Here is a 27064-nt window from a genome sequence, read left to right as displayed (position 1 = left end):
GTTGCCTCTCATGTGCCCCCTACTGGGGACCTGGCCAGCAACCCAGGCATGTGCCCTAGACTGGGAATCGAACCAGAAACCCTTTGGTTCGCAAGCTGGAACTCAGTCCACTGAGCCACACCAACCACGGCCCTTTGTCCATTTTTAAATTGGATTATTTGTTTCCCTGGCATGGAGTTGTATATGTTCTTTTTATATTTTGGCAATTAACCCCTTATCAGATGTATCATTGGTGAATATGTTCAGCCATACAGTGGGTTCTCTTTTCATTTTGTTGGTTGGTGTTTTTTTTTGTTTTTTGGTTTGTTTTTTTTTTGGCTGTGCAGAAGCTTTTTAGTTTGAAGCAGTCTGATTTGTTCACTTTTTTCCTTTGATTCCCTTGCCCTAGGAGTCATAATGGCAAAAATATTGATGCATGAGATGTATTAGATTTTACTACATATGTTTTCTTCAAATATTTTCTTTTTTTAAAGATTTTATTTATTTATTTTTAGAGAGGGAAGGGAGGGAGATAGAGAGAGAGAGAGAGAGAAACATCAATGTGCGGTTGCTGGGGGTTATGGCCTGCAACCCAGGCATGTACCCTGGCTGGGAATCGAACCTGGGACACTTGGGTTCCCAGCCCACGCTCAATCCACTGAGCTACGCCAGCCAGGGCTGTTTTCTTTAAATATTTTCATAGTTCCATGATTTACATTTAAGTGTTTTATCCATTTTGAATTTATTCTTCTGTAGGGTGTAAATTGGTTTTATTGTATGTGCATAATTTTCCCAACACCATTTATTGGAGAGATTGTCTTTCCTTCCTTGTATGCTCTTTCTTGCTTCTTTTGTCAAATATTAATTGACCATATAGGCATGGGTTGATTTCTGGCTGTTTGTTCTATTCCATTGATCTATAAGCCTATTCTTATGCCAGTACCAGGCTGTTTTGATTTTGATGGCCTTGTAATATAGTTTCACATCACGTATTGTGATACTTCCAAATTTGTTCTCCTTACTTAAGATTGCTGAGGCTATTCAAGGTCTTATTTTTTTACTCAATATAAACTTTTGGAATACTTGTTCTAGATCTGTGAGATATGCCATTGGTATTCCAATAGGAATTGCATTGGACTATAGATTACTTTGGGTGGTATGGACATTTTAATGCTGTTAAGTCTTCCAATCCTTGAACATAGTATGTGCTTCTACTTTGTATGTTCCTCAATTTCTTGCTTCAGTGTTCTATAATTTTCCAAGTGCAAGTCCTTTACAGCCTTAATTAAATTTATTCCTAGGTACCTTATTTGTTTGTTGTTGTTGTAATAGTGAATGGGATTGTTTTCTTAGTTTTGCTTTCTGATAGTTCATTATTTGTGTATGAAAATGTCCCTGAGCCCTGGCTGGTGTGGCTCAGTGGATTGAGTGCCAACCTGGAAACCAAAGGGTCACTGTTTTGATTTCCAGTCAGGGCACATCCCCAGTGGGGGGCATGCGAGAGGCTACCACACATTGATGTTTCTCTCCCTCTCTCTCCCTCTTCCCCTCTGTCTAAAAATAAATAAATAAATAATCATTAAAAAAGGAAAATGTCCCCAGTATCTGAATATTAATTTTGTATTCTGCTACTTTGCCAAATTCATTGATTAGATCTAGTAGTTTTTTAATGGAGTCTTTAGGCTTTTCCATGTGCAACTTCATGTCATTGGTGAATAAAGATAGTTTTACTTCCTCCTATCCAATTTGAATGCCTTTTATTTCTTCTAGTCTGATTGCTGTGGCTAGTACTTCCAGCACTATGTTGAATAAGAGTGATGAAAGTGGACATCCCTTTTTTGTTCCTGACCTTAAGGGACACACATTTAGTTTTTTCCCATTTAGTTTGGCTGTGGGTTATTCATATCTGGCCTTTATTACATTGAAGTATGTTCCCTCTATTTCCACTTTAGTGAGAGTTTTTATCATGAAGGAGCTTTGGATATTATCACATGCTTTTCTGGATCTATTGACAGGATTATGTGGTTTCTATCCTTTATTTTTTTAATGTGGTATATCACATTTATTGATTTGGAGATAGTGTACCAATCTTGAATCCTCAGAATAAATCTCACTTGATCATAGTGTGTGACCTTTATAATGTGTTGCTGGATCTGGTTAGCAAATAGTTTTTGAGTATTTTAGCACCTATGGCCATCAAGGATATTGGCCTTTGATTTTCTTTCTTGGTATGTCTTTATCTGGTTTTGCAATTAGGAGAATGCAGGCCTCAAAAAGGAGCTTAGGAGTCTTCTGTCATCTTAAATTTTTGGAATTGTTTGAGGAGAATAGGTGTCAGTACTTCTTGAATGTTTGATAAAATTCATCTGTGAAGCCATCTGACCCAGGACTTTTATTTATTGGGAGTTTTTCGATGACTGCTTACATTTCACTAGTTATAATCTGTCTATTCAGATTCTCTGATTGTTCCTAATTCAGTTTTGGAAGATGTAGATTTCTAGGAATTTATCAATGTTTTCTAGTGTGTCCAATATGTTGACATATTGTTGTTCATCATATTTTATTTTTTAAAAAATATTTTATTTTCTTTAGAGAGAGGGAAAGGGAGGGAGGAAGAGAGGGAGAGAAACATCAATGTGTGGTCACCTCTTACATGCAATCTAGGTTCCTATTAGGCTCCTATTAGGTTCCTAGGTTCCTGTTAAGAACCTTGCCCGAAACCCAGGCATGTGCCCTGACTGGGAATCAAACCAGTGACCCCTTGGTTTGCAGGCCAGCACTCAATCCACTGAGTCACACCAGATAGGGTTGTTTATAATATTTTCTTAAAATCCTTTGTAATTCTTTTGTGTCAGTTGTAACTTCTCTTCTTTCATTTCTGATTTTACTTATTTGGGTCCTGTCTTTTTTTCTACATCAGTCTGATTAAAGGATTGTTGAACTTATTCATATTTTCAAAGAACCAGCTTGTGGTTTCATTGATCTTTTTAATTTTTTTTTATAATCTACTTTATTTTTGCTCTGATGTTTATTGTTATCTTCCTTCTATTCATTTTGGGTCTTACTTTTTTTCAGTTTGTTTAAGTGTAAAGTTAGATTGTTTATTTGAGATTTTTATTGTTTCCTGAAGTAAGCCTGTAATGCTATGAATTTCCTTCTTAGGACTGCTTTCATTATGTCCTATAGATTTTGAGTTGTTTGTGTTTATTTCATATGTTTTAAGGTAACTTTTGATTGCATCCTTGACCTCACTCTTAACCCATTCATTGTGTAGAAGCATGTTATTGAGTTCCATGTCTTTGTGTGTTTTTCAGATTTTTTTCTTGTGATTGATTTCTAGTGTCAAACCATTGTGGTCAGAGAAGATGCTTGATATAATTTCAATCTTCTTAAGTTTATTGAGGCTCATTTTGTTTCCTAACACGTGGTCTTTCCTAGAATATGTTCCACATGCACTTGAAAAAAGTGTATATTTTGCTGCTTTAGGGTGAAATGCTCTGAAAATATTAATTAAATCCATATGATCTAGTGTGTCATTTAAGGTGGCCATTTCCTTTTTGAATTTCTGCCTGGAAGATCTACCCATTGATGTCAATGAGGTGTTAAAATCTCCTACTATGACTGTATTACTGTCAATCTCTCCTTTTATGTCCATCAAGATTTTCTTTATATATTTAGGTATTCTTATGTTAGGTGCATAAATATTTACTAGTTATATCCTCTGGTTGGATTGCTCCTTTTATCCTAATGTAGGGTCTTACTGTAGCCTTTGTATTAAAGTATAATTTGCCAGAAAAAAGTATTGCTACCCCCACTTTTTTTCCATTTCTATTTGAATGGAATATCTTTTTCTATTCCTTTACTTTTAGTCTGTGTGTCTTTCATTCTGAAGTGGGTCTCTTGTAGACAGCATATATATGGATCTTGCTTTCCTATCCATTCAGCTACTGTATGTCTTTTGAATGGAGAGTTTAAGACATGTACATTTAAAGGGATTATTGATAGGTACATATTTATTGTGATTTATATTTTTTAACTCTGTTCCTCTGTTTTTTTATTTTGTTTTTGGTTTTTGTTTCCTCTTCCTCCTTCTCCTCCCTCTTCTTCTTCCTTCTTCAAGCAGGCCCTTTAACATTTCTTGTAATACTGGTGGGTGGTAACAAACTTCTGTAGCTTTTTCAATTTCAAAATTTTTCTTCAATTTTAAATGATAACCTGGCTGGGTAAAGTAGTCTTGGTTGTAGGTCTTTGCTTTTCATCACTTTGAATAGTTCATGCCAATCTCTTCTGGGTTTAAATGTCTGTTGAGAAATCAGCTGACAGTCTTATGGGAGTTCCCTTGTAGATAATTAACTGCTTTTCTCTTATGGCTTTTAAGATTGTCTCTTTGTCTTTAACTTTTGCCATTTTAATTATGATGTGTCTTTGTGTAGGCCTGTTTCCATTAATCTTGTTTGTGTGTGTGTGCTTCCTGGACTTTTGTGTTTTTTTCCTTTACCAGGTTGGGGAAATTTTTGGTCATTATTTCTTCAAATAGTTTCTCTATTTTTGCTTGCTCCTTTCTCCTTCTGGTACACCTATGATGTGGATATTGTTTTGCTTCATGTTGTCCCCAAGTTCCTTTAAACTATCTGCACTCTTTTCAATTCTTTTTTCTTTTTGCTACTCTGATTGGATGTTTTTTTCTTCCTTATCTTTTAAATAGCTGATTTGATTCTCTGCTTCATTCAACCTACTTTTTATTCCTTTCAGTGTATTCTTGATGTTAGATAAGGTATTTTTCATTACAAACTGATTCTTTTTCATGGTTTCTGTGTCCTCTTTTATGCTGTTGTAGTTCTCACTAAGTTCTTGAACACCTTTATAACAGTCACTTTGAACTCCATATCTCATGAATTGCTCACCTCCATTACATTTTGCTTTTTTTCTTGAGATTCCTCCTGTTCTTTTATTTTGGGTCTGTTTCTTTGTCTCCCCATGTTAGCTGTATTTTTGTGTTTGTTTCTATGTGTTAGATAGATCTGCTGTGACTCCCCATCTTTGTGGCATGGCAGTAGTAGTAGATATCTTATGGTGCAGTTTCCTTGATCTCCTGAACTGGGGGCTCTAGGAATGTTCCTTGTGTGAGTTATGTGAGCCCTTCTATTTTAACTGAGTCTTGATTGCTATTGTCCAGTTTGTATGTGCCATCAACCCTCAGGCTATCTGAATGTGAGGCTCAACCCTGACCATCGCGAGCAAGCTGCTGTGCAGATGCAGTCTCGATGAGCCTTCTTCTGTAAATCTTTGGGTATAAGACTCCTCTTCACCTAGTCTTTAGTTAGTTATTCAGGGTGATTATTATTTAATTTAGTTGTGTTTCCAGTTTGGTCCTGGGAGAAGGTGAGTATAATAAGATCTACCTACTCTGCCAACATCTTGAAAGTCCTCAAATGTTTGATTATTAATTTTCTGTCTGAATGATTTATTCTTTGTTAAAATTGGGTTTATTGGAATCCCCTAGTCTTATTGTACACTATTTTTCACTTTATGTCTGCTAACATTGCACTATATAATTATCTGTTCCTGTGTTGGCTACATTAATATTTACAAATATTATATCCACCTCTTAGATTGACCCCTTTATCATGATATAATGACTTTGTTTGTTATAAATGCCTTTTTTCTTAAAGTCTATATTTTTAATGATATAACTTTTCCAGCTTTCTTTGATTTCCATTTTCATGGAATATCTAATTACATATCTTCACTTTCAGTCTGTTTCTTTAAAGCTAAAATACATCTCCTGTTGGCAGCATATAGTTGAGTCTTGTTTTTTAATCCATTTAGGCACTCCTTTTTTTAGAAAATTTAGTTCATTTACATTTAAAGTAATTATTGATAGATATGAATTTATTGACATTTTGTTATTTATTGGCTATTTTGTATTTTAGTGTTCCAGTTGCCTTAATTATTGCCTTCTTTGTTGAATTTATGATTTTTTGTAATGGTATTATTTGATTCCATTCTCTTTATTCTTTTTGAATCTACCATAGTCTTTTGCTCTGTGGTTTTCATGAGAATTATTTAAAGCATCTTACAGATTTAACATTCTTTTATGAAGATAAGAACTTCCGTCATACACAAAAACTTTTTTCTATTGCATATTGAATAGTAACTCTCGTAGCTATAGTTATTTTTAGTAGTCTTGTTCTTTATTATTAGAGTTAAGTGCTAACATTCCACTGTTATAGTATTTGAGTAGTCTGAGCTTTACTATATACATACCTTTACCAATGTGTTGTACATTTTTATGTTTCCATGTTACTAATTAATATTCTTTATAGTTTGTAGAACTCCCTTCAGCATTTATTGTATGGAAGATCTAGTGCTGATGAATTCTCTCAGCTTTTGTTTGTCTCTGAGAGTCTTTATCCTTCATTTCTGAAGGACAGCTTTGTTAATTTGAATATTCATGGATGGCAGATTTTTTCTTTTCTCTTTTTTTTTGAGTTTTTGAAAAATTTTTATTGTATTTTTTCCCATTACCATTTAGTCCCCTTATATCTCCTACCCCTGCAATCACCACACTGCTGTCTACATCTGTGAATCCTTTTTCCTGTTTGCTCAATCCTTCCACCTCCTACCCTCTCCAACCCCTTATCTGTCACCCTGCTCTCCATGAGTCTGTCTCTATTTTGCTTGTTAGTTCAGTTTGTTCATTAGATTCCACATAAGAGTGAAATCATATGGTATTTGTCTTTCTCTGACTGGCTTATTTCACTTAGCATAATGTTCTCCAGCTCCATCCATGCTGTTCCAAAGGGTAAACTTTTCTTCTTTTTTATGGTCAAGTTCTATTCCATTGTGTAAATGTCCCATAGTTTTTTATCCACTCATCTACTGATGGGTACTTGGGCTGCTTTCATGTCTTGGCAATTGTAAATAACACTGCAGTGAGCATAGTGGTGCTTATGTTCTTTCAAATTAGCGTTTTGGATTCCTTTGGATACACTTCCATATTCCCAGAAGTGGGATCACTGGGTTAAAAGGCAGATCCATTTTTAATTTTTTGAAGTATCTCCATACTGCTTTCCATAGTGGCTACATTAATCTGCATTCCCACCAACAGTGCAAATGCGTTCCCCTTTCTCCACATCCTCGTCAGCACGTTTGTTGATTTATTGATGATAGCCATTCTAACAGGTGTGAGGTGATATCTCATTGTAGTTTTAATTTGCATTTCTCTGATGATTAGAAAACAATAGTTTTTCAATGTCACTGAGACTTCCACAGACGTTTTGCAGTTTAAAAACTATCAGTCTCCTTCTGTCTTTACCTTCCCCCATGTTTAGCATTGATTCCATTGGTCTATTATCAAAATCTTTCTCTTGGAAAAAATTATCTTTTCTCCTCACCTTCTCTTTCACGTGGCTATTGCAATCCCAGGTCTGGATTGACCTAAACCATCTACCTTTGCCAACCCCTGAACAATTTAACCTTCCTGGAAGGGTGGAAATACCCTAAATTCATGATTACTCACTTCAAATAGTGGCTGAACACTTTCTGCTAACAACACCACATTGGTCTATCATGAGAGTTTCATACCTTCTCCTTCTACCAAAACTTAGACTGCCAATTCTCCCTCCCTCTATGTTCATCTAATGCTTTATGCTTCATGCAGGAAGCAAAGACCTTAAATAGGAATTTCCTCATCTTTCAGCAAGATATTTACAAATCAACCTACATCTGCCTGCATTTTCTTCTCTCTTTCTGCTAAAGCAGAGCAAATATCCCTTTCTGTCAAAGGTCAGTTCTTCCACACATGCTGTGTATTCTATTCCTTACTATCTTCTCAGGGATCTTGCTCCATTTTTTTAAAAAATATGATTACTATATCTTCAACCTTTTGCTCTACTCTAATTCTTTTTTATTATTGTTGTTCAAGTACAGTTGTCTCCATTTTCTTACCACCACTTTCCCCCACACCTCCCACCCTCATCCTTACCCCCTTTGGATTTATCCATGGGTCCTTTATACATGTTCCCTGACGATCCTTCCCCTACTTTCCCCCATTACCCACTCCTACCTCCCCTCTAGTTACTATCAGTTTGTTCTTAATTTCACTATCTCTGATTATATTTTGCTTGTTTTTTCTTTTGTTGATTATGGTTCTACTTGTAGGTGACACCATATGGTATTTACCTTTCACCACCTGGCTTACTTCACTTAGCATAATGCTCTCCAGTTCCACCCATGCTGTTGCAAAGGGTAGGAGCTCCTTCTTTCTTTCTGCTGCATTGTGTAAATGTATCATAGTTTTTGGATCCACTCATTGACTTATGGGCACCTGGGTTGCTTCCAGCACCTGGCTATTGCAAATTGTGCTGCTATGAACATTGGGGTGCATAGGTTCTTTTGAATTGGTGTTTCAGGATCCTTAGGGTATAATCCCTGTAATGGAATTTCTAGGTGAAAAGGCAATTCCATTTTTAGTTTTTTGAGGAAATTCCATACTGTTTTACAGTGTCTGTACCTGTCTGCATTCCCACGAACAGTGTACTAGGGTTCCATTTTCTCCACAACCTCACCAGCATTTGTTGTTTGTTGATTTGTTTATGATGTCCATTCTGACCTTTGTGAAGTGGTATCCCATTGTGGTTTTAATTTGCATCTCTCTGATGGCTATTGATGCTGAGAATCCTTTCATGTGTTTCAGGGCCCTCTATATGTCCTTCTTGGCTAAGTATCTGTTCAGGTCCTTTGCCCATTTTTAAACATCAGTTTTTAAATATTTTATTTATTTATTTTTAGACAGAGGGAAGGGGAGGGAGAAAGAGAGGGAGAGAAACATCAGTGTATGGTTACCTCTGACATGCCCTGCCCAGGGAATTTGTCCCGCAACCCAGGCACGTTCCCTGACTGGGAATCAAACTAGCAACCCTTTGGTTTGCAGGCCGGTTCTCAATCCATTAAGCCATACCAGCCGGGGCCTTCGCCTATTTTTTAATTGGGTTGTTTGTCTTCCTGGAGTGGAGTCATGTGAGTTATTTATATGTTTTGGAAATCAAACCCTTGTCTGAGATATCATTGGCAAATATATTTTCCCATATAGTTGGGCCCTTTTTCATTTTGCTGATGTTTTCTTTAGCTATGCAGAAGCTTTTTATTTTGATAAAGCCCCATTTGTTTATTCTTTCCTTTATGTTCCTTGCTCTAGGGGACATATCGGTGAAAATATTGCTGTATGGAATAGCTGAGATTTTCCTGCCAATGTTCTCTTCTAGGACTTTTATGGTATCATGACTATATTTAAGTCTTTAATCCATCTTGAGTTTATTTTTGTGTATGGTATAAGTTGGTGATCGAGATTCTTTTTTTTTCTTTTGCTGAAGAGACTATTTTTACTTCATTTTATGCTTCTTCCCCCCTGTCGAATATTAATTGACCATACTTGGGTTTATTTCTGTGCTCTCTATTCTGTACCATTGATCTATGTGTCTGTTCTTATGCCAGTACCAGACTGTTTTGATTACAGTGGCATTGTGATATAGTTTGTTGTCAGGTATGGTGATCCCTCCTACTTTGTTCTTTTCAAAATTGCTGTAGCTATTTGGGGTTGTTTAGGGTTCCACATAAATTTTTGAAATGCTTGTTGTATATCTGTGCAATATGTCATTGTTATTTTAATAGGGATTGTGTTGAATCTATAGATTGCTTTGGGTAGTGTGGACATTTTGATCATGTTGATTCTTCCAATCCATGAACATGGTATATGCTTACATTGTTTGTGGCTTCCTTAATTTCTTTCTTCAGAGTTGTACAGTTTTCTGACTACAGGTCTTTTACCTCCCCGGCTAGGTTTATTCCTAGGTACTTTATTTTTCTTGTTGCTATAGCAAATAGGATTTTTTTCCTGATTTCTGTTTCTGATATTTTGCTGTTTCTGTACAAGGATGCCTTCGATTTCTGAATATTGACTTCGTATCCCCTTGTTTTGCTAAATTCACTTATTAGGTTGAATTGGTTTTTGGTGGAATCTATAGGGTTTACTATGTACACTATCATGTCATCTGCAAGCAATGACAGTTTTGCTGCCTCCTTTCCAATTTTGATGCATTTTATTTCTTTTTCTTGTCTGATTGCTGTGGCTAGGAGTCCCAATACTATGTTGAATAGAAGTGGTGAAAGCAGACATTCTTGTCTTGTTCCTGATCTTAGTGGGAAATCTTTTAGTTTTTGCCCATTGAATATGATGTTGGCTATAAGTTTTTCATATATTGCCTTTATTATGTTGATGTATGCTCCCTCTACTTCCACTTTGCTGAGTGGTTTTATCATAAATGGGTGCTGTACCTTATCAAGTGCTTTTAATGCATCTAATGATATGATCATGTGATTTTTGTCTTTCCTTTTGCTTATGTGGTGTATTATGTTTCTTGATTTGTGAATCTTGTACCATCCTTGCATCCCTGGAATGAATCCCACTTGATCATGGTGTATGATCTTTTTAATATATTGCTGGATGCAAGTCACCAATATTTTGTTAAGGACTTTTGTGTCTATGTTCAACAGCAATATTGGCCTGTAGTTTTCCATCTTTGTTGCATCTTTATCTGGTTTTGGGATTAGAATGATTCTGGTCTCACAAACAAGTTTGGGAGGCTTCTCTCTTCATGGAAATTTTGGAGTAGTCTGAGAAAGATAGGTATAAGCTCTTCTTCAAATGTTTTGTAAAATTCTCCTGTGAAACCGTTTGGTCCAAGGTTTTAGTGTGCTGGGAGTTTTCTGATTACTGCTTCAATTTCACTAGCTGTTATCTGTCTGTTCAGGCTTTCTGCTTCCTCTTGATTCAGTTTTCGAAGATTGTATTTTCTAGACATTTGTAAAGTGTGTGCTCTTTGATGCATATTTCATTTATTCCATTTATGAATATGGAGCATTCATTTATGGAACCTGTGGAGATACTCCCACATATGAAGACATATGCTTCATTGTATATAATAAAAACATTGCAAGGGTACTATGTACTTTTTAACAAAGGAACAACTAAATAAACTATCACTTAGAATGTCCTTTGATATGTGGTATTATATAAATATTTTGTATTGTTTTGTCATTTTTAATATTATTTTCTTTACCTTGCATTTCCAAGCAGATTGTAAGCTTTCTGAAGTCAGAAGCATTGTTTATGTTTCTTTTTATCTTGAATGACAAGAATAATATTCTGCATATAGCAGGTGTTCAGAAAAGTAATTATTAAATTAACCAACTATTAATTGGACCCCTGCTATGATATGAAAGCATTTGTTGGGTTTGAAAGCCTAAAGATGAATAAAACAGAACTTTTGAGAAAAAAATTATTCTGTTATACAATGTAATATTTTGAAGCAGTTGAAATATTGGTATAGATCTATTTTGATATAGAAAAATTATTAAAACATTAAGTGGTTGAAAATAAATTGCAGAATTGTGTATATTATATAATTTATTCAAAACCTCTCATCTAAAATTGTATTACTTAAGTACTTTCTCTGTTGAGATATAAATAAATAGATAAAGGTCTAAAAAGAACTGATACTTGAGTTTTCTTCATGAAGATAGGCTGGCTGAAGAAAGACAAAATTGGTGTAAAGAGTAATTTTGTCTATGCTGTTTGATTATATGCAGTTAAATTATAGTGATGTATTATTTGTGTGTATAAACCATGTAGATGTTCTAAATAATATGAGAATGTGTTCAGGGATAATGGGGGAAGAATGAGACTAGAGACTAATTATGGAAGCTTAAAAATATCAAGACACGCAGATGTAGATATCCCAGCACTCTTCTCAGTGAAGAATGCCTAGGGTGATGGAAATATCTGGTCTACATTACAGATATAACTTCACTGTGTAGGCAACTACATCAGGTATAAGTCACAAAGCCAGTTATCAGCATCCTGTGACTTTGATTATGTTTAAGAAGAAATGCTCTAGTAATTTTGCTTCCATTGTAATCTGCTTAGAAGAGAAAGTGGGATGTTATCCTCATAACAGATATATCTGATATGTATGATAATTGCATTTCTCAATATATGGTAAAATAAATAAATTTCCCTTCTCACTTTATATCTTTCAGTATTATGATATAATCAGTGTAGTACCATCTCCTGATTTGGATGAATTCTGGGACATGACCAAGATCAGGCTGTAGACCTCTAAGATTGAAGACGATGGCCTGGATCATGGTGAACTCACCAAAGCAAATAATGCCTGTGAGATGTCCCTGCAGCAGCCTATCAGTGCTCTATTTGGTGACACCCAGACCTTACTATTTAACTTTGAATTTCTATAAGTCCATTATAGTCACAATAAATTTTGTCTCTCATTGCTGTGTTAATTTTTGTATGACTACTATCTAGTAAATTGTGACTTTTCAGTAAATGTTTTATAATAACTCCCAATATAAAATATTACTGAAATTGGTGTCAAAACATGATCTTCTTCCTACAAATGGCCATTCACTCATACTTGGTAGTATTAAAGTATTGAAAGTGTATGTGGAAGGATACGGGGTAAAATTTGAAAGAGAATTAAGTTTCCAGAATATTCTTTTCACTTTACAGTCAATTTTTCTATGGTATTTATATATGGGATCTTTGATATCCATTATTCAACATCTTAAGTGTTTTCCTGGTCAAGTTGGTTGGTATGCTTATTATTTGTTATTTTCTACTTCATTTCTAAAATATACAAATAGGAAATCTTAACTAAAAGCAGTAATAAAAATCATGGTGGAAATTATGAGAATTGGAAAACCTCAGTCAGGAACTTTTAATTTTTCATATAGTTCAAAATTTTTCAGAAATTTGATGAAAAATTGAAGTTAATTTTGGGGAGAACTTTACATTAAATAATGTAGTAGAAGTACAATAATTTAAACTATATATTACATAGCAATGTGTACGTAAGTCAGTGTAACAGGATATAAAATCCAGAAATAAACACAGGCTTATCTAAGAATTTAAAGACAGCATTTCAAAGTAGTGGAGAAAGGCTGAATCATTCATTAAACTGTGTTAAGAACATCTGGCTGATCATGTGGGAAAAATTAGATCTCCCTCCTTGTACCATAAATTTAAATGAGACATCAAGTCTCAAAAATATTAGAGGGACACTTTGATAAATATTTATATTATTGTGGAATTGGCATGAACCCATAGATAAAAACAATTCAGTCTTTCAAAACTTATTCATTAAATACTATAATAAGACATGCTATAGCAAGTACTGGGCCTATCATGGTAAGATGGCAATCAGTACAACTTAGTCTATCAGGGAGGGCATATCATTAAACAAATTATAATGTATGGCTGGATCCATGTGCTCAAGTTGCCCTCAGACATTTCTCCTTATCTCCCAGGTCAGCTTTCTTTTCTTACTTTGTTTTCATATTGAGAAAGATGGCATCCTAGCACCTTCAGGATTACATTACATTAAGCTCACATATTCGGAAGAAGAGGTGGTCTCTTTCCCAACTCCACACATAAATAGCTCAAAATTACTTTATTTGACTCTATTTGGATAATATATCAGTTTATAGATGGATCACTATCCACCAGAGTAGGTGCTCCTACTGGACAATCTAAGAGTGTATGCTCACCATAAAAGAGAGAAAGATGAGGCTCCTTGCTTCACAGCCTCACCAGTGTCATGTTGAATCAGTGAGGGACAATTTCTAAAACAAAGAGAAATGGGACAGATTATAAACTAATACGTTCACTATAAAGCTGAAGAATGATGAATAGTAACTAGGCAGCCCTGACTGATGTGGCTAAGTTAATTGGGCACTGTCCCACAAAGGTAAGGTCACCAGTTTAATTTCCAGTCAGACCACATGCCTAGGTTGTGGGTTCAGTTCCCGGTCAGGGGCAGGTACAAGAAGTGACTGACCAATGTTTCTCTCTCACATAGATGCTTCTCTCCCTCTCTTTCTTCCTCCCTTCCCCTCTCTCTAAAAACAACTAAATAAAATCCTTAAAAAATAGTAACTAAGCAAACAAAAGGGGAAAGAGGATATCAGTCAGAACAACCATGTGAAAACCCAAAGGTGAGAAAACATTGCATATTTGACAAATTTAAAGAAAGTAGATGGAGTGGTAAGAGATCTGGCAGGAGAAATATGTACAGGAAATCATAAGGAGATATGTAAAATTGCATCATAGAATTTAAACTTTATACCAAAGGTTTTTTATTGTACATAAAGTAAAATATACATAAAATAAAATTTACCATTTTAACCGTTTTTAATAGTGCATTCACAGTTACCTAATATACAATCATCACTGTCATCCATCTCCACAACCTTTTCATCTTCCCAAACTGAAATTCTGTAACCATTAAGAAACCACTCCTCATTTCTTACTTTCCCTGTCTCCCAAACACCACCAATCTGCTTTCTGTTTATATGAACTACTCTGAGTACCGTGTATTAGTGGAATTATACAACATTTGTTTTTTGTGTATATGTGTAGCTTATTTCACTTAGCATCTTCAAGATGTGTTTATGTTGTAGTGATGTATTAGAATTTCTGTCCTTCTTTAATTGTGCTGAAATGCACAACATAATTTTACTATATGAACCATTTCTTTTTTAAAAGATTTTATTTACTTATTTTTAAAGAGGGGGGAAGAGAGGGAGAGAAACACCAATGTGTGTTTGCCTCTTATGCACCCCCTACTGGGGACTCGGCCAGCAACCCAGGCATGTGCCCCGACTGGAAATTGAACTGGTGACCCTTTGATTTGTGGGCCGGTGCTCAATCCATTGAGCCACACCAGCCAGGACTATATTAACCATTTCTAACTATACAGTTTAGTAGTGTCAAGTATATTCATACTGTGCAACCGATCCCCTTTTCATCTAGTAAAACTAAAATTCTATACACATTAAGCTACTCATTTCCCCCTCCCTCCAGCCACTGGCAGACAGCATTCCACCTTCTGTTTCTCAGTTTGACTACTCTAGATACCTCATATAAGTAGAATTATATGGTATTTGTCTTTTTGTAATTGTACTACTTCATTTAGTATAATGTCCTCAAGGTAGCATGTGATAAATTTTTCTTCCTTTTTGAATTTTTTTATTTAAAGATTTTTTAGAAACATTTTAGATTCACAGAAAAATTGAGTGTAAAATACAGAGTTCCCATATATATGCATAGACTTCCTCACCATCAACATCACCCCCCAAAGTGGTCCTTCTGTTACAGTTGATAAACCTATATTGACCAATTATAGTCACCCAAATTCCACAGTTTACATTAACTGTTGGTGTTTTACATTCTAAGGGTGTGAGCAAATGTATAATGACATATGAACATGATTATAGTATTATACAGAATATATTCACTTCACTAAAATAATCTGATTCATCTATTGATTCCTCCCCTGTTCACCCCCAACTGCTGTCAACCAAACCACAGATTTTTTTACTGTCTCCATAGTTTTGCCTTTTCCTGAATACCATGTAGTTGGAGTCATACAGTACATAGCCTATTCAGATTAGCTTCTTTCCCTTAGTAATGTGCATTAAGTTTCCTCCTGGTCTTTCCATGACTTGGCTATCTCATTTATTTTTAATGCTGAATAACATTCCATTGCATGGATGTACCGCAATTATAAATCCATTCCCCTATTGAAAAACAAGTTGTTTGCTTCCAAGTTTGGCAATTATGAATAAAACTGATGTAGACATTCATGTGCAGATTTTTGTGTGGACATGTTTTCAAATTTTTTGTTTAAATACCAAGGAGCACAATTGCTGGACTATGGGGTAAGAGTTGGTTTACCATTGCAAGAAATCACCAACTGTATTCCAAAGTGGTTGTACCATTTTGCATTTTAAACAGTAATGAATGGGAGGTATTTTTGCTCCATATTCTAGACAACATTAGCTATTGTCAGTATTCTGGATTTTGGTCATTCTAATAGTTTTGTAGTGGTATGTCATTGTTGTTTGAATTTGTATGTCCCTGATGACACGATGTGGAGCATTTTCCCAGATGCTTCTTTGCTGTGTATATCATCTTGATGATGTGTCTGTAAAGGTCTTTCCTCAATTTTAAAATCAGGTCAGTGTTTTTATTATTATTGTATTTTAGGAATCCTTTGTAGCCCTGGCTGGTGTGGCTGAGTGGATTGAGCACTGGCCTGTGAACCAAAGGGCTGCTGGTTTGATTCCCAGTGGGGACACATGCCTGGGTTGCAGGCTGGGTCCCCAGTGGGAGGTGCATGAGAAGCAGCCACACATTGATGTTTCTCTCCCTCTCTTTCTCCCTCTCTTCCCCTCTCTCTAAAAATAAATTAATAAAATCTTAAAATAGAATCCTTTGTATATTTTCAAAAAACAGTCTTTTTATGGATATTTCCTCCCCAATCTGTTGTTTCTCTTCTCATTTTCTTGAAATTGTGTTTTGGAAAGCAGATGTTTTAAATACTAATGAAGCCCAGCCTATCAATTATCTCTGTCATGAATCATGCTTTTAGTGTTGTCTCTAAAAAGTCATTGTCAAACCCAAGGCCATCTAGCATTTCTCCTATATGATCTCCTCAGAATTTAACAGTTTTGCATTTTACATTTAGGTTTGTGATCTTTGCTGACTTAAATTTTATGAAGAGTGTAAGTATTGTGTCTACAATCTTTTTGCTTCTGGATATCCAGTTTTCCTGGCACCATTTTTTTGAAGAAACTTTCTTAATTCATTGTATTGCACTTGCTTCTTTGAAAAGATCACTTCCTTATATTTATGTGGGTCTATTTGTTGGCTCTATTCTGTTCCCTTGATTTATTTGTCTATTCTTTTGCTAGTATCACACTGTCTTGATTATTGTAGCTTTATTTTAAGTTTTGAAGCCAGGTTGCATCAGTCTTTCAACTTTGTTTTTCTTCAAAATTGTGTTGGCTATACTGGGTATCATGCTTCTCCTTTACAAACTGTAGAATCAGTTTGTTGATATTCATAAAATAACTGCCTGGGATTTTGATTGGGATTTCATTGAGACTATACATCAAGTTAGGAAGAACTGACATCCTGACAATATTGAGTCTTTCTATCCACAAGCATGGAATATTTCTCCATTTAATTAGTTCTTGGATTTTATTTGAGTTTCATAGTTTACCTCATATAGACTTTGGACATAGTTTGTTAGATTTATACCTAAGTATTTTATTTATTTTGCTGCATTGTAAATGGTATTGTTTTTAATTTAAAATCCACATGTTCATTGCTGGTATATATAGGAAAGCAATTGACTTTTGCATATTAACCTTGTACCCTGCAACCTTGCTATAATCACTTATTAGTTTCAGGTGTATTTTTTTGTCAGTTTTCTCAGATTTTCTGCATATACTATTAAGTCATCTGCAGACAAAGACAGCTTTTTGTATTCATTCCAAATAATATACCTTTTATTTCCTTTTCTTGTCTTAGTACATTAGCTAGTACTTCCCAGTACAGTGTTAACAAGGAGTAGTGACGGAGGACAACCTGATACCAGTGGGTAAGCTTTGAATGTCTTACAATTAAGCATGATGTTAGATGTCTGTTTTTATAGATATTAATTATCAAGTTGAGGAAATTCCTCTTTATTCCTAGTTTATTGAGAATTATCATTCTGAGTGCTAGACTCTGTAAAATGTTTTATATTTGTGTTTATTGATATGAACATGCGCATGTTTTTCTTTAGCCTGTTAATGTAATGGTTTACATTAATTATTTTTGAATGTTGAACCAACTTGAATATCTGGGATATATGCTACTTGATCTTGGTGTAAATGTTTTAATATATGTTGGATTCAATTTGCTTATATTTTTGAAGATTTTGCATCACGTTTACAAGAGATATTGCTCTGTAATTTTATTTTTCTGATAATGTCATTGCATTTTGTATTAGAATAATGCTGGCCTTGTAGAGTGAGTTGGGAAGTATTCTGCTTTTAGAAAAATGATATAATTCCTTTCTTAAAAATTTCATAGACTTCACCAATGAGCCAAACCAGACATGGTGCTTTCTCTTTTGGAAGATTATTTTTTCAATTTCTTTAATGGATATAGGCCAGCTCGGATTGTCTATTTATTTTTGTGTGATTTTTGGCAAATAGTACCTTTCTAGAGATTGGTCCATTTCATTTATCAAATTTGTGTGAGTAGAGTTGTTCATAGGATCTGTAGTGATTTCTTCCCTTTCATTTCTAATATTAATTATTTGTGTCCTCTTTCCTTTTTTCTCAATTAGCCTGGCTAGAGGCTTATCAGTTTTATTGATGTCTTCAAAGGAACATCTTCTTTAGAATGCACTTTTTAGTTTTTTCCAGCTTTATTGAGGTACAGTGACAAAATGTATGTATTTATGATGATTTAATATATGTATGTATGCATTTGATATGATTACCACAATCAAATTAATTAACATCTATCACTTCACATAGTTACATTTTGTTATTATGGTAAAATACTCATAATACAGAACTTACTATCTGAACCATCTTGCAGTTACAGGTAAATGATACTAAATTTCGTTTGGTTGTGCAATCATCACCACCATTTATCTGCAGAATACTTGCATCTTGCAAAACTGAAACTCTGTATCATTCAATAATAACTGTTCCTGGCTCCAGCTACCTACAGGCAAACTACCATTCTATTTTTTTTCATCTTCCTTTCCCCTCTACAACTTAGCCACTGCTGGGCAATATTCTACTCTCTGTTAATATATATATATATATGTAAAATCATCCTTTCTACATATAAGAGAGATCATACAATATTTGTCTCTTTCAGAGTCTGGCTTCTATCATTTGGTGTAATGTCCTCCAGTTTCTTTTGTGTTGTTGTAAATGGCAGGATTTTGTTCTTTCTCATGGGTTAACAAAATATATATATATATTTTATATACACATATATATTCACATGTTATTTATATATTTATTCATCATTGGATATTTAGGTTGTTTCAATATTTTAGCTAATGTGAATTTGGCTACAATGAAGATGGAAGTACAGATATCACGTCACAATAGTGATTTTATTTTGTCTAGATATATGCCCAGAAATGAAATTGCTAGATCAAAGGGGATTCTGTTTTTTTTAATTTTTAAGGAAACTGCATACCATTTTCTGAAATGGCTGTATCAGTATACATTTCCATCAACAGTGTATAAGGGTTCCCTTTTCTCCACAATCTCATCAACACTTATTAAATTTTGTCTTTTTGTTAATAGCCATCCTTCCCAATAAGAGGTGATATCTCATTGTGCTTTTGATATGTAGTTCTCTGATGATTATTGATGTTGAACATTTTTTCATATACACATTGGTCATTTTTATGTCTTTGGGAAAAATGTCTTCTCAGGTGTTTTGCCCATTTTTCAATTGGATGATGATGATAATTATATTGAGTTTAAGAGTTTCTTATATATTTTGAATATTAATCCCTATTGTTTATATAGTGTACAAATATTTTCATTCTGTGGGTGGTCTTTTCATTTTTTATTGATTGTTTCCTTTGCTATGTGGAAACTTTTTAGTTTTGTGTAGTCTCACTTGTTTGTTTTTCCTCTTGTTGAGTCTACTTTTTGTATTTTATTCAAAAAAACATTGCCAAGACTGATGTCAAAAAATGTTCCACTTATGTGTTTTCCTAGTAATTTCATGTTTGTAGGTATTATGTTTAAGTTTTAATCAATTTTTATTTGATTTTTATGTGTAGTTTAATATAAGCATCAAATTTTATTCTTTGTATGCGGATATCCCATTTCTCCAACAACATTTATTGAAAAGACTGTCTTTCTCCATTGTGTATTTTTGGTGCCTTAGTCGAAAATAGTTGACCATATATATGTGCATGGGTTTATTTCTGTGTTCTGTATTCAGTTTCATCTTTCTATGTGCCTGTTTTTATGGCAATACCATACTCTTGATGACTATAGCTTTGTAATATAGTTAAAAATTAGAGAGTGATCCTCTAGCTTTGCTCTTCTTTCTCAAAATTATTAGAGCTATTTGAGGTATTTTCTATCTCCATATTAATTTTAGGATTGTTTATTATATTTCTGTGAAAATGCCATTGGAATTTTGATAGGGATTGCATTGAATCTGTAGATCATTTGGGTAGTATAAGCATTTTAATAATATTAATTTTTTCAATCCAAGAATATGGGATACTTTTTTATTTATTTGTGCCTTTACCAATTTCTTTCATCACTGTTTTATAATTTTCACTGTACAGATCTTTCACTGTCTTGGTTAAGTTTATTCCTATTTTTTGACGCTACTGTAGATGGCACTGTTTTCTCAATTCCTTTTTCAGATAGTTCATTGTTACTGTATAAAAATGAGATTTGTATGACTTTGGTATGTTGATTTTGTATCCTTCAATATTACTGAACTTGTTTATTAGGTTTAACAATTTCTTTGGTAGGGTCTTTAGGATTTTCTACATATAAGATCATGTCATCTGCAAACAGGGACACTTTACTTCTTTTTTCACAATTTGAATAATATATATTTGCTTAATTGCTGTGGCTAGGACTTCTATTAATATGTTTAGAAGTAACATATTCTAACTTCTAATATTAATAGAAGTGGTGAGCATACCACTTCACCTTCTAGAAGAACAAAGCTTTTTTGGACTACTCCTAATTAGATATTGTGAAAAACTTCCTGCCAAGAAAGCAATGATCCTCTGTTCTGTCAAAATCTATTTCAGTGTTTTATGTCATCTTAATCAGGTCTTTGATTACTTAATAAAACTGAATCATCTCAATAGTAAGAGCTAACCTTTTGTAGTTGTCTTTGAAATATTTTATTATTACTTTGGTAAATGTATTAAGCATTGTTTCATAATAATCTATGTTCATATATTAAGCCTGTGTGTGTGTTGTATCTGTATAGGTATATAAGTGTCCCAGAAAATGTGTGAAATTCCTGGAAGTCTGATATGTTCTTGCATAAGATGTTGTCTGTCTTAAAAAATGAGCACTACACTAAAAGGACTGAATCTGAGTATCAAGGAAATGCTCTAACTTTCATGTAAAGGTAGCAGCAACAAAATCTATAATGTTTGTGGCACATGTGGATGAAGTCTATTCTGCTTCAGCAAAAATGATCCTTAAGTGTCCAACTTGAATTATTTTTTTACATGGCAACAGTCTGCTCCTAAATTAGAGAAACTAAGATGGGTAAACAGTGTTTGTAAACTATACAAATAGGACTATGGAAAAAACAAGACAGCCACTTTGTTCTTCATGCTTCCTTGGCCAAAGCCCTTTTTTGTTTGTTTGTTTGTTTGTTTTTGTTTTTTATTGCACTCATTCTCCCTAGTGCATTTAAGCTGACCTTCATTCAACTGCCACTAATTATGGGTTATTGATATGTCCTTGTTTATGTATGTTTTCTAGATGGGTTGAAGCCTCCCCCCTGCCAAAAGGCTAATGTGCTCACAGTGGCAAAGAAGCTGTTAGAAAATGTGTTTCTAAGTTGGGGTACATCTTCCATAATCTCTAGTGTTCAAGGCATCCACTTTACTAAGCAAATCATACAAACCTTGATGGTAAGCCTTGAACACTTCCTGAAATTATCTATCACTAGCCATAACACCCTCAATCACCAGGCATGGTTAAGAGAACTAGTGCAAAAACTGGATTTATAAAGTGTTGTTAACGAAAAGATCAACAGCAACAAAAATTAATAACAAGGCACTGAAAGAACTGAAGAATGATTATAATTTCTTTGAATTTTGTTTGAATTATTACTGATTCTTTAATATTTTGTTTTCCAGATATAAGAAAACCTTTTCTCTTAAGCTACCTATGACTTAGAACGATTTGGTAAATTATACCTTTGTGAGCAGAATTGAAACATATAAATTGAAACATTTATAGTTTTCTCCCTACTTGATTACTCCAGAATCCAGAAACTCCATGTGAGTATTCTTATTTTCATGATAATGTTGTTATTTGCATAAGTTCAATAAGAATCTGTTTTCCTTGTAACAGGACATGATTGGAAATTGTTTATATTACAAAGGCTTTAACTGGAATGTCATATTTAAAAGAGATGTGCATAGACTCAGATATGACCAAAGAGCTATAAGGAACTAGGTTTGACTTATGTAGGCAAGTAAAACCCTTGCAAATATTAGCCTGTTATCTTACTTACAGGGTCCCCAGCAGCTTTACCAGGTGAGTAAGGAGGGGCTACTTCCTAACAGGTACAGGAAACTCAAGATACTTTGGGACTGAGGAAAGGAACTCACCCAAATTTATAGGTATTGCAGGTAAAGTTTAATGGCAAGTCCTTGCCTTGACATTTTTGGTCTCGAGAGGCTTTTTAAAATTCAATATGAGGATACTTCATGAAAAATTCCAGCAAAGCAGATTTTTAAAAATCTATAATTACTAATTTTGCTGCAGAAATATAAATCTATAATTATATTTTGCTACATAAATAGCAGAAGTTTATTAAAAATAGACCTATTTTGGAAACACCTTCATTTTAATTTGGCTATCTTTTGTAAAAAAATAAGGGTGATTTTGGAAAAAAAAACATGTTTCAGTAATATACCTTATTGAATATTAAATTCTAGTGTTGTTCATTATCTTTTGAGGGTTTTTTCCTACCTATAAATTGGACTGGGCCCAGAATTACGTTTGTCTCCTACAGCATCTGGCTGACTCTCTAAACTAACATTTGCAATTTTTCTCTCTCCCTTCTGACTTGCCATCATGAGAATTAAAATTGCTCTTTTTCAACAGCTGTGCAAGCTAAAGTGGGACAACTTAATATAAGCTTCAGAGAAATCACAACACCTCATATATGGACAATCTCAGTGCCTGTTGCAGAAAAAATCACCAGGAACATTCAATCTGCAATCTGTCGCATTGTCACTTTCTCCTTTTACTCTATCTGAAGATTCTTCAACCCAAACACCTAGAAATCTTTTCAGCTGGCTGCCTTCAGAAATAAGAAGCTGGGATAATAGTCTGCATTGGTCATTAACCATTGCTTATCTTTTCATTTCCATAGGGATGCCTCTTACTAAATACCTGATTGCTTATAGTAATAGGCCTAACTTTGGGAACCACCTGCATCATCGCCTTCTGAAATGAAAGACAACTATTAACTGAACTGACCTATTTTCAAGACTGAGACTTGTTTTAAAACTCCTAATTGGGCTTTTCTTAAGGTTTCAACAGGGAAATTGACACAAATACTGAGTTGAACATAAACTCATATACTGCAAGTGTATTTCTTGCTTATGTCCCCCTCCAAGGGACATAATGAACCCAAGAAAGGCATTGTCACCTTGGCATCGAGGACTTAAAAATGTTTTGTTTGATCTATGATGGTTTCAGAGAGAAGAATCCTGATCAAAAACGGAAAATTAGGAATGGAGTGAAGAAATAAAATGGAGTCACTGTAATCAAGCTGCTAAATTACTAACTTCAATAGGTTGAGGTATGAGGAAACTATTCTGTTCTGTTTAACCAGGTTGAAAGCTTAAAGTTATGAACATTCCAGTCCTGTGTCAATGCCTGTATATATATTAAACCTCTAGGTAATCCTCTGATAACCCCTGAAGGATTAAGAAAAGAATTTTCATGTATCCAGACCACACATCCAGTATTCAGACCACTGGTCATCTAGAGAATTACCATATTGGACCAATCCAGAGGTTAATAATGCAGGACTGATTTCTCTCAATCATGTACTTTTTACTATAAGAACTATTAGCTTTTCTTTCTGTTTTTTTTTCTTTTTTCCCCCAGAAGACTCTGGCTATAGCTTAGCAATGTTTCCAGTTTGCAAACCCTAAAACCCTTGAATAAATTTTATTATTTATTTCTAGCAAAGCCTCCAGACTTTTTGAGTTTGTTCAACAGGGGCAAGTCTAGGGACCACATGGGAGGTTTCAGTGATTCTGAACTGGAAGAAAAAAAGCTAGGAAAGGTCAGAATATGAATGAGTTTATTAGTCTGCACGCTGGGCAAAAGTGCTTCTTTAACATATCCAGTGAAAGTTTGGACCTTATTTTATTTTAAAAACACCCATTATTAGGTATATAACATTCTGCTTTGCCTTTGTCAAGGATGTTTTGTAATCCCTGTCCACACTGGAAGCCCAAATTTCACCCATATTCAGATTCCCTGGTGAAAGTATGCTGGTGGCCACCATCCAAGTGACAAGGAGAAAATTCTGAGATGTACTAAATTAAATTACAGCAAGCTGGAAGGCAGAAGGAAGAAACAAGAGGTTAGCAGTTAAAAAGTGCATAGCGAGAGGGGAAGGAGGTTGGGGGACTGGGTGGAAAAGGTGAAGAAATTTAACAAATTGGTAGTTACAAAAAGACATGGAAATATAAAGTATAGCATAGAGAATATAGTCAATATTGTATTAACTGTGTATGGTGCCAAGTAGGTACTAGAAATATCAGGGGGAACACATTGCAGTGTATATGATTGTCTAACCATTATGTTATATACCTGAAATTAATACAAAGTAATAATGAATGTAAACTATAATTGAAATTAAAATTTAAAAACTGCAGGACAAAACCAACAAAAAGGCTACTTATGTTCCTGAATATATGTTGAATTTTGAATTAATTTCCTGGTGGCTATTCCCCTCATTATCTAAAGAGAATAACCAAGCACCACTGGCCAACATGAACCCCAACTTCTTGCTTACACATGAACTTTCCAGACTCTTGCCCAACACCAATCCAAAGGAGCAAAAACGTTTTCCTTAAGGACTATGCACCTATCCCAGAATTAGCCTTTCTTCATTTTCTCTCACTCCCTTTATCTATAGCCAATGTAAATTTTTTTTCAAAACAACTTACCTATTTCTTCCCTAAACTGTTTACCAGAACATGCCCATCTAATCCAGGACAGAGGATATGTTCATCATTTTCACCAAGCCCTGCCTCTGCTGGTTCAGCCTTTGTGCCCCAGGACCTGGTCCTTTCTAGATAGCATTTTAACCCTTCCTTCAGAAAAGCTTTCATCTGTGAAAATTTTTTGTTTAATACGATCACCACTGCATTCTCAGTTTTACTCTTAGAACCAGCAGAGGGAAAGATTTATAGCAAGACAGGACCCCAGGGCCTGCCAAAACCCTAGGAGAAGAGCAAAGCAACCAGGGGGAAACTCTGGCTTCTATACCGAATTTGCAGAAGAAGGGCACATTTAAAAGGCTAGCACTTGACCTGGCTGGTGTGACTTGGTGGTTGAGTGCCGGCCTGATAAACAAACTGTTGCCGATTCAATCTAGGACACATGCCTGGATTGCAGGCCAGGTCCCCAGTAGGGGGCGTGCAAGAGGCAACCACACATTGGTGTTTCTCTCCCTTACCCTCTCTAAAGAATAAATAAAGGGAGAAAACTGTACTTGAACAATGATTAAAATAAAAAAGAATAAATAAATAAAATATTAAAAAAAGGCTAATACTTAAGGATACCTCATTCTTTAATCTAACAGATACAAGGAGGGCAAAAGTAGGTTTACAGTTATATGTATGTGAAATGCAATGTTTATTCTTTTTTTTTTAAGATTTTATTTGTTTAGTTTTAGAGGGGAAGGGAGGGAGATAGACAGAGAGAGAGAAACATCAATGTGCGGTTGCTGGGGGTTATGGCCTGCAACCCAGGCATGTGCCCTGACTGGGAATTGAACCTGGGACACTTTGGTTCCCAGTCCGCGCTCAATCCACTGAGCTACGCCAGCCAGGGCTTGCAATGTTTATTCTTGTATTATTTATTTACCAACTATTGTATTATTTTCTACACAAACTGTAAACTTACTTTTGCCCCCCCCCATACATTGGCCTCTCCCCTTTTCCACATTATAGTATTGGCTCCCCCAACCCTGGTATTCAGGATTCAGCGTGTATGAGATTTACCCTGTCCACATGCCATTCCATCAATGGCTATATCTTGGTTTGCCTAGGGGTTTCCTTCATGCTCAGCTGTTCCAAGGCAGTACCATTCTAGTAACTGGGGAATATCTTTGAACATGAACATGCATTTTAGAGTGTTTTGAGATTGACACCTAGGGGGTCTTAATGGGACAAAGCCTGTGATTGTTTTCAAGACACATTGTTGGAGGGAAGTGGGGAGGGTTGGGAGGGTGGGCTGGATTGGGAGTAAAAGGGAGAAAACTATACTTGAACAATGATTAAAATAAAACTTAAAAAAAGACACATTGTTTATACAGTACTTTAAAACTCATTGGACCTGTGTTTATTCTTCCTTTATTGTCCTAATAATTTGGGGGCCAGCCAGCAATAATTTACATTTCCTTTTGTCTTATATCCACTGTCCTATCTGCTCTTGTGATTCAAGTATTGTAACATAGAATGTTTCCCTTCACATTGGGCACTCATATATACTGAAGTTACATAAAATCAGATTTAAATATTCCAGTGCATCTGAAAATCCACCACTGTATTTATTGTGGTGGTTCCCTTTGCAAAAGTTGAAACTGCTGATATGACCTCTGATAATTAATGGCACCACAAAACAGAAAAAAGAAAGTGCAGCATGTGAATTCAGTTTGTAGGTGAGAATGTGCTACAGGAAAACTGAGCTGCAGGACATTCATAAAATATCCCCCTCATAATGAATACCACTTTTTCAGCCTGCCATCAAAAGATCTTCATGACCCGAGGTTTTTTTCCCCTTTTCCAACTTCACTATGACTCCTGAACTGTTTTATACTACTTCCGGATCCTCATGCTACAGGCTATTTCCCTTAACATTCTCAGTTATTTCAATGTACATATTTCAGCAATATTTTTCCATTCTGTTTTCTTTTTAATTTCCTGTCTTATTTTGAACCAGTAGATAAAATGTCAGTTTGTTAATTAGATACATAGGAGATTATTAACTGGGTACATGGAAATTAAGGCATTAAACATAAACAAGAACCATTAGTGAGAACAGATTAGAATTCTTAGTGTTTGGGCCTTTGAGATGAACTAGTTCACCTCCTCACTTGCATTGAGTATGAAATAGGTCCAAAGAGAGAAAAGTATTTAACATAACTGTGATGTCCTATAAGAGT

The 27064-nt window shown here is 34.8% G+C and overlaps 1 protein-coding gene across 4 annotated transcripts in view; it reads left to right on the top strand.

Annotated features, from left to right (window-relative positions):
- NBDY (negative regulator of P-body association) overlaps positions 1-23817 on the top strand; it is a 46010-nt gene extending 22193 nt beyond the window's left edge. Inside the window, exons 5-9 of one of the 4 annotated variants that reach the window (XM_045832363.1) lie at positions 16584-16620; positions 17432-17501; positions 21400-21551; positions 21780-21923; positions 22756-23817. The gene's annotated coding sequence lies outside the window, so the exon portion shown is untranslated. Of the gene's footprint in view, positions 1-12078; positions 13789-16583; positions 16621-17431; positions 17502-21399; positions 21552-21779; positions 21924-22755 lie in introns of those variants that run through there. The other 3 variants (XM_045832372.1, XM_045832353.1, XM_045832382.1) reach the window with 3 other exon arrangements.
- The last annotated feature ends 3247 nt before the right edge of the window (positions 23818-27064 follow it).

The sequence above is a fragment of the Phyllostomus hastatus genome, unplaced genomic scaffold, assembly GCF_019186645.2.
Source record: "Phyllostomus hastatus isolate PE091 unplaced genomic scaffold, TTU_PhHast_1.1 phas_contig_10, whole genome shotgun sequence".
Classification (NCBI taxonomy): Eukaryota; Metazoa; Chordata; class Mammalia; order Chiroptera; family Phyllostomidae; genus Phyllostomus; species Phyllostomus hastatus.
Note: the sequence above shows the minus strand (reverse complement) of the source record. Positions and strands in the feature narration are given on the sequence as shown.